The sequence below is a fragment of the Puma concolor genome, chromosome C2, assembly GCF_028749965.1.
Source record: "Puma concolor isolate L17-30 chromosome C2, mPumCon1.1.hap2, whole genome shotgun sequence".
Taxonomy (NCBI): Eukaryota; Metazoa; Chordata; class Mammalia; order Carnivora; family Felidae; genus Puma; species Puma concolor.
In genome coordinates this window covers 27,341,841-27,350,497 of record NC_141675.1, presented here as the reverse complement: position 1 = coordinate 27,350,497, position 8,657 = coordinate 27,341,841, and the positions used below count along the sequence as shown (strand labels likewise).

The window sequence follows — 8,657 nt, the reverse complement described above, 5'->3', positions numbered from 1 at the left end:
ATCTGCTGGTGTGACTTTTAAGTGTTTTAAGGTATAAAGCTTCCTAGCAGTAAATAGTGTTAATACATCTCTGGACCTGATAATCTGAGTCAACCCTAGAACCTTCTACCCAATAAGATTAACTAGCCTTTGACCTATGGATTCTTTATGCCTTTCCTTTTTATTTATTTATTTTTGTCTTTTTTGTGCCTTTCATTAAATAATTGAGGTCATTCTAGACTGGATCCTCTCTAGCTACCACAAATCCCTTTATGACAAAACGGGAAAAAACAAGACCAAACAGTTCTCTTCATAATGATTTCAGCAGGACTGTTTTTGCATCTCAGCTTTACTAAAGCTTTTTAAATGATGGTTTTACACTGATTAAATGATGGTTCTGCATTAGTTGCTAAGGCACCAGTGGATCAACTCTGGCAGTAAGTTATGTATTAAATTTGTGGCTTCCAGTTAACCACATCTTACATTCCTGCAGTAGATTCTCAGTGCAGGTGAATCAGTGAGCTTGCAAACGATGCCACTAAATTTTCTCATATTTCAGCAGACTGCCCATTTGGTTTATCAGACATTTTTAATTCCTTTTCTTTGAAGTGGTAAGAGGCCTGCTCAACTTTCAGCTGGTTGCAGAACCAGCAGGCATCTATCTCATTTGTTGACAAAGAGTTTTTAAATATCATCAGCCAAATTTGTACTAACAACTCAGTTCCTTCCTTCAAGGAACAGGTTTTTAAGTAATTTTAGTACTAATTGTATTGAAGAGCTAAGTGTTTAGCTGCACTTGTTAAAGCCATGTTAATGAGCAAAGTTCTCCACTGAACGTATGCTTTAACAACACTCTTTTCCTCTCCCGTGAGACAGACTGTACAGTGGAAGCCTGGTACACGGACTGTGCCGACAACTGCTAACATCGACTTCTGTAGAAAGTCTCCTGAGCATGTGCCCTGAGGCGAAGCAACTTTATGAACATCTGTTCAATGCCACAAGGTCATATGCCTCTGCCGAATTATTCCTACCAAAGGGTAAATCAAATTCAAAAAAAAAAAGACACAAGAAACAAGGTACCAGCTGGTCAAAGAACAGAGTGGGAACCACCTCAGACACTAAATGCTGGTACGAGGGAAGCAATCGGTTTGGGCTACTAACGGTTGAAAACTTGGAAGAACATATTGAGCTCTCAGAGCTTGAATAAACTCGGTCTGCAACAAGATGTACAGTTTTTTCTTTTTTTTTTAAAGTAGGCCGCACACCTAATGTGGGGCTTGAACTCACAACCCTGGGATCAAGAGTCCCAGATGCTCTACTGACTGAGCCAGCCAGGCACCCCCAGATGTGTAATTCTTAAAACTTTGATTACCTCCCTTCAAATGATTAACTTTTTTCTTTACAACTAATCTGTTAGGGGATAAACATTGTAAGAGGCGATCTTTGAATTCGAGGGTATTTTGTATTCTGTTTTTAATAAATACAATCTGATTTAAGAAACTTCTGTATTTTCTTAAACACACTTGAAAGCATGTTTGTACTTCTCATTCCGTTTTAGGAAGTTAATAAGTCTATAGCCTTTACATTGCAGCAACTCAGCCAGCTATGTTTTCAAAAAGAATATAAGTTCTGCTTCAATTATTTCCCATAAGCAGAAGCTGGGTTATTATCATTTCAAAACATTTTTTTCCCAAATGTTTCCTCTTCATCCTTTATACTGAAAGATCTGAGCCTTAGAAGAGAGAAGTTGAGGATGCCAGACAGAAAGTAAACACCTTTAAGTACTAGGAAAATGAGACCCATGGCAGGCTTGAGGAACATTTTATATGCTCCAGGTTTTAAAGCAGAAGTTGAAATTGTAATGGCTCCAACAAATTAAGAAATAGCATCCTGAGCTCCTAGATCTAGAGGAGAAGGAGGAAACACTATGAAGAAATTAAAATATTAGTGATATATGCAGCAATACCAGAATCTTAGGCCATTTTTTTATACTGCAATTATTGACCTATTAATGGGATATGAAACCAATGAGTCATAACCAGTATTTTTTAAGTGGAAATCATTAGGCATGCATATCATATATTAAATGGTTGTACAAAATGTATTTCTTACTGTGGATTGCAGTCAAAAGACTTTGAAAGGCACCGCTCTGGAACACACTAGAGGCTGCTAAAATTACAACTACCAATAGAATTGGGAAAGTGCTGGCCAGTTCCAAATAAAGAACTTGAAAATAAACAAGCAAGTGGAATCAATCTAATTGGGCAAGATCTAGAGATCTGAAGGTGTATTCCCAACCTTTATTTTATTTCTATGCATACAAATTGTGTTTTTCCTTTCTTCTGTACTGTCTCACTGGGTACATTCCATCAGTAAGAACCCTAAACACAGTTTTAAGCTGCCATGTTGAACAGGCCTATATTCAGTTCCTAACATCTGGCAAACAAGTCTTTCCACTTCCCTAGTGAGAACCATACTCTTAGGGGAGTACACCTAGCATCAGCCAGTGTTCTATACACACTTTCCAAGTGTTTGCTGGCTTTAGCCATTTATAAAAGACAAAACACAGTCTTATTTGTTCCTAAAGTTTTCAACCCTAAAGACTGGCTTCTGTTTCAAATAAAGAGTTCTTGAAATAAAATTGTTTATTTTAGGAGGAGTGCATGGGGCTCTGTACTAAGGTGGTTTTTATGTCTCTAAAGAGCTGATTCTTCACAGAATAATCAAAAAAGCAGTCACATGCTCTATTATTGATACATGCTTTTCCAACAACTAGATCTAGGCACATCTAAGTTATTACAAGCATATTAAGTCCTTTGTTGTATCAAAATTCTTTTTCTTGATTCCTGCAGTTGGGGGCCAATCTGGAAGTTAGACCAGTATGAGTGTCCTATTTCCTGGCTTTATCATCAACCCTGCCTTTGCAAACAACCAACCTTGCATGAAAGACTATTTCTACCTCCACTTTGGCAAATAAATAGTTTGATAGGTACCCAACCGAACAGTGTATAGGCTACAGAGTTTAATTACAAGTCAACTTAATTATATCATTCATCTTTTTCTTTCATTAAAAGAAGTTTTTCAAGCAAAGGGGCCCTCCTTCAGTAGACCTAAGAAGTCAGGTTCCCTTCTCTAGCCATTATAATCAGGGCCATTTACTTAAAATTATCCACCCAGCCTTCCAGTAAAGGAGTTAAAATCTAATAATGTCCATCGACTCTTACTCTCTGAGAATTAAGGCATTACCCCACCCCATTATATATCTTATCTTGGATGTATGAAATGAGAGGTCATAAGCACTCCACAGGGCATCTGAGGGGTTTACCAAAGAAATACGATATAGAACCTGATCCCCAAAGTCATGCTTGTGCAAGCTGTTTGGTGAGACAACATACAATGAAATAACAAGAACATTTTATGAAGCAATCTGTCAACTACAAAATGGCAAAGTGAAACTGAATGCTACGATAAAGAGACAGGAGTCATCAAGATGAGGAGAGATTAAGTCACAAGATTCTCAGCTTTGGCTTCTGAGCTTGGCTTTAAGAGACAGGGATGTAATTCAGAGGAGATGCAGGGGCAATGGAAACACCTCTGTAGAAGCAGAATGTTATACATTCCACGTTCCACTTGGAAAATTTGTTCCCTGTTTTTAATCATGTCTTTAGGTCTTGCTCTTTCTGATTCAATTCTAGCTAATCAAAGCTCACCCGAGGCTTTGGAAATGTAAGTCTTCAGTTACCAGTTTAAGTATGAAAGGAACTCTGGACAGCTTTTTTAAATGAGTAAATCTTAGGAGTAAAGTTGGAAGAAAAACACTATAATATAACCATGTTCTGTGTCTAGTTGTGATAAAATTATACTTGAACTTTATTGGTACAACCCCTTTTTAAGATACCTAGACCTAGAAAGTTTAATGTATGTATCCTGTAAATATAAACCCTAAAGGCATTTCATGATGATTGATCATGACAAAAAATTCAAATTAATTTTAAGATTTAAGTTTGTATTTATAATTCAAATTAATTATGATTTTAGAAGATAAAGACCTTTATAGCTAGAAAGATCTTGGAATTATCTTTTCTTCCTCTGTGCATAAAATAAATGAAGAACTATGCCTCAGTTACCCTATCTATAAAATGGGGATCAGAATACTTTCAAGTGTCCATAAAGATAAAATGACATGTACTTTTTTTTTTTTTTAAATGTTTATTTTTGAGACAGAGAGAGACACAGCATGAACGGGGGAGGGTCAGAGAGAGGGAGACACAGAATCCGAAACAGGCTCCAGGCTCTGAGCCATCAGCCCAGAGCCCGACGCGGGGCTCGAACTCACGGACCGCGAGATCGTGACCTGGCTGAAGTCGGACGCTTAACCGACTGCGCCACCCAGGCGCCCCGTCATGTACTTTTAAATTACTAAGCACAGTGCCTGACACTAACAACAGTAGTAAATGATAGCCATTATTGTTACATCCACACAAGAAAACCAACAGCAAAGCAAGGGCTCTGGGCAGGAGTGAGAGAGGGCTGAGCAGAAAGATCACCACCATGAGACCAATGGCTGCCAGAGATAATGGCAGAAATTCTGCAGAGGCAAGGAGGTCACCACTATCAAATATGGTGAGAAGGGCAAGAACGTGAAAACAGCAACTTCAGCAGAGATGTTAGGCTGAAGCCAAACTAAAAAGAGAAGTGCCAAGAGAATGTGAATAAGCAGCCAAGCTCACTCAACCTCAGAAAACAGGGGGGAAAGACCAGAAGGAACAACCATCCCTATGGGTATTTGTGCCCTTCCTGCGCTTTTTTCTTGCTATCGAGGAATTTTCTATATTGTTTTTGAAACCGAATTTGAAATATACTCGGTTTTAAAACTATGTGTAAAGACAGGAAAAAATGAATAGCAGATATGCCTTACCCCATAATCCTAAGGAGGCCAAAGTCAGTTTCCCCCTCTCAGTGAGATTTCCAGACTTCACTGGGTACCATCACTCCCTAGTACATGGTACTTGGCTGGCTGGCACACCATGAACCCAGAGGAGCCCCTGGAAAGCAGTCACCTCCAAGACCAAGAGAAGCAATTTCACTTCCCTAAAAGGACAAACTCTGTCCTTTTAGTATCTGACTCCAAATATAGTGACCTTGTATTTTTAGTGAGGTGGACATAGGGTACTTGGTATTTACTGCATGTCTTACATTGATGCATTTCAGTCAAGACAGCTGAAAATGATTCTGCACCTTGTATCTACTTGAAATTAAATACTATTTATTTTATAAAGATTATTAAAAAGATGCCTCCCCACTTTCAGCAACAGCTTTCTGAATAAAACGGTAAGCTGCTTTGGCATTTCTCTCCAGGTCTGAAATATGCTAAAATTCAAGTTCATTCAACTATAAAAATTCTAAGATGAGGACCTCATGCTGAGGAAGAATGTTTTAAAATTCAAAGCCATGACTGCACCAGGCCATGTATCAGTCTGTTAAGAGGGGAAAATAGATGAATGAGGTAATACATGGAAAAGAATTTCTAGCTTGTTTCATAGGATCTAGTTTTCAGAAAGAAAAATCAAACTTCACAGGAATGTGTTATAATACACATGCAATCACTTTTATTCCTACCTAGTCTTGATAACATTTTAGATATCTGGTTAAAATAGATAAATCATTCTCTCAATATTTATATGTGTACATATATGTATACACACATACATATACACATATTTTAACAAATAATTTTCTCATTATGACTTTGGAGACACTTGGGAGATTTCTTTGTACAATATAATTCACTGTCGTCAGGATCAGGAAACACCTAGGAATATTTTTGTAAAAAAAACAAAAAACAAAAAACTGATCAGAATGTATTAATATTGGAATTTTGATAATTTGGAAGACTGAAACATTTGACTGTGAAAAAATTAAGCCAATGTGATCTAGCATACAAGATTAGGAAATCTTTTCCACTGTGTTTTTTCATATAATTGCTGCTTTTTGGAGGATGAACTGAGGTGCTGTTTCTTCCAGGAGAACTGCTATATGTCGAACTGGGCATTACCCTCCCCATAACTTCTGTCTGATTCATGTGTGTTACACATTATGGGGGGATAAATCAAAGGATGTTGATAGGGAAAACAGAAAGTCTCCTTTCCAGTGTCTCAATGCTTGCTAACATGGATACAGAATAATAAACTATATTCAATGATACGGAGGGGTTATATGTGGATTAATCCACCTTTAGAAGAACTTGCTCTCATGTGGGAGCTTTTTTGAGTGAATACTTACTAACATCACTCTGAAAAAATGGTGTTTATAAATGTATCAATGAGGGGTGCCTGGGTGGCTCAGTTGGTTGGGAGTCCGACTTCAGCTCAGGTCATGATCTTGCAATTGGTGGGTTTGAGCCCCACTTCGGGCTCTGTGCTGACAGCTCAGAGCCTGAAGCCTGCTTCAGTTTCTGTGTCTCGCTCTCTCTCTGCTCCTCCCCTGCTCATGCTCTGTCTCTCTCTGTCTCAAAAATAAATTTAAAAACCCTAAAAAAAATTTTTTAATAAAAATAAAAAATAAATAAATGTGTCAATGAGAAATGCTATAAATTATATGGTAAAATTATTATGCTAAAATTGCTATGGTTATACAACATTTTTGTGCCTTCATAAAATACTGGCAGGAACCTCTCTGTTTTCCTATTTCCTATCCAGTTGTGATTCATTTGTGTAGGGTGAGATGTAGTTGGGAATTAGGGAGCCAGGGGTTCTGTTGTGGATATGTTAAGTTTTAGGCGCTTAAGTGAAAACATCTGCTGGGCAGCTGGATCTATGTCTGAAGCCTACATTAAAGTCTTTGGGTGTTGAGATTATAAACTATTTTCTTCCTCCTCTATGTAAAAACACCCCCAGTGAATATGTTGTGCTATTTTATGATCAGAGAGAGGCAGTAGTTGATGCCTCTAGGAAGGATGGCATCAAGAGAGCAAGATTCTGGGGGCGCCTAGGTGGCTCAGTCAGTTAAGCATCTGACTTCAGCTCAGGTCATGATCTCACAATCCATGAGTTCGAGCCTCGCATTAGGCTCTGTGTTGACAGCTCAGAGCCTGGAGCCTGCTTTAGATTCTGTGTCTACCTCTTTCTCTGCCCCTCCCCTGCTCATGCTCTCTCTCTGTCTCAAAAGTAAATAAAAACATTAAAAAAAAAAAAAAAAAAAAAAAAAGAGAGCAAGATTCTGACGTTGCCTTATCTTGTCCCAAGAAACTATGGAAAACAAGAGGTAAAAATGGGGGTGGGGTGGGAGCCTTTGTTGTTGAAATCTGAGAATGGTGATGTCCACAAACCTAAGTTTCCAATCACAAAGTACTGTAGCCCTTCAAGGTATAAGATGTATGAACTGTGTTTTAAAAGACGAACTAAAGAAACTGACCCTATTATAATAACCATAATCTATTTCATAAAGTGGTAAGTCTGACCTTTCAGAGGAATCCACTAAGAAATATTATAATTTTACCTTCAAAATATGATAAATACTATGCAAATATATTTTGGTTTGGAACGTTCTGTTCTGAGAAAATGAGTGTGTGCATTTTCCTCTAATACTGCTCTGACAAGGATATTTTGGTTTCTACCATTAATAAAATTCGTCTTCCCTAGCAGGATGATATACAAAAGTCTACTCAAATTAAGCTTGTTTCTGTGTATGTGTTAGGAAGAAACAACCAATGAGAAGGAAGTCCCCACTTGTGTGTGTGATGAAGAGCACAACTCAGATGGGACAACAGATCAGAACTTTCTACCCAATCATCATAAGAACAAGGAGCCTTGGTGCTGAGGTGGGACTGATTACAATGGGCACATCCTCCCTGTTGATGATGATGTTCTGAGAACAGACTAAGACTCTGACTTCCTCCACATAGGAGCCTTGATGGAGACTCAGGAGTCAGTAACATCAAATTTGCTATCAAGTTCATCCATCCCAGAGATAATATCCTGTTAGAGGTTAGAAGGTAGAGAAAATTGACGCCACTTCCTTGCTAGTCCAATGAATGCAGTGCATAGGCCTATTTGCCTCTTTTTGAATATCTATATGAATAGGCAGCCTTTTTCTATAAAGGGCCGGAAAGTAAATACTCTAGGTTTAGTGAGCCATATGGTCTCTGTTACAACTACTCACTTCTGTTGTAGCATGAAGCAGTGATAAATAATGCATAAATGAATGTATATAACTGTGTTCCAATAAATCTTTATTTACAAATCCAACAGCAGACTGATTTAGTTTGTCAACTCCAAACTAAATCAACAGCCCATGTGGGTGACTTAGGCAAAGATTAAAATAAACTGTTTCCCTAATTTGTAACACACTGGCTAATTCATGGGCCATCCAGACCTGCTCCCTATATAAAGACAGTCATAAATTCTAAGGCAATCCTATTATATAACCATATTGATGAATATGAGAAACATGAAAATATATTCAATTATAACTCCCTACAATTGATCTAATAATGCTTAAATATAAAGTCTGTCATGCTTTCCTATCAAGCAAACATTTTTTACAATCATCTATTTGGTTGGGGTCTGTATAAATAGCTCCAAAGATAATATTTTGGCAGACTCACATAAGTTGTTTCATATTGTGCTTTTAAAATGCAGACTTGATGAAAAAGAACAAATGGTCAAGGCATTACAGTA

At 37.7% G+C, this 8,657-nt stretch overlaps 1 protein-coding gene across 6 annotated transcripts in view; it reads right to left on the bottom strand.

The window, feature by feature from the left end:
- Positions 1 to 8,657, bottom strand: part of ATP2C1 (ATPase secretory pathway Ca2+ transporting 1) — a 174,690-nt gene that overhangs the window by 1,463 nt on the left and 164,570 nt on the right. The gene's annotated exons all lie outside the window — the stretch shown is intronic.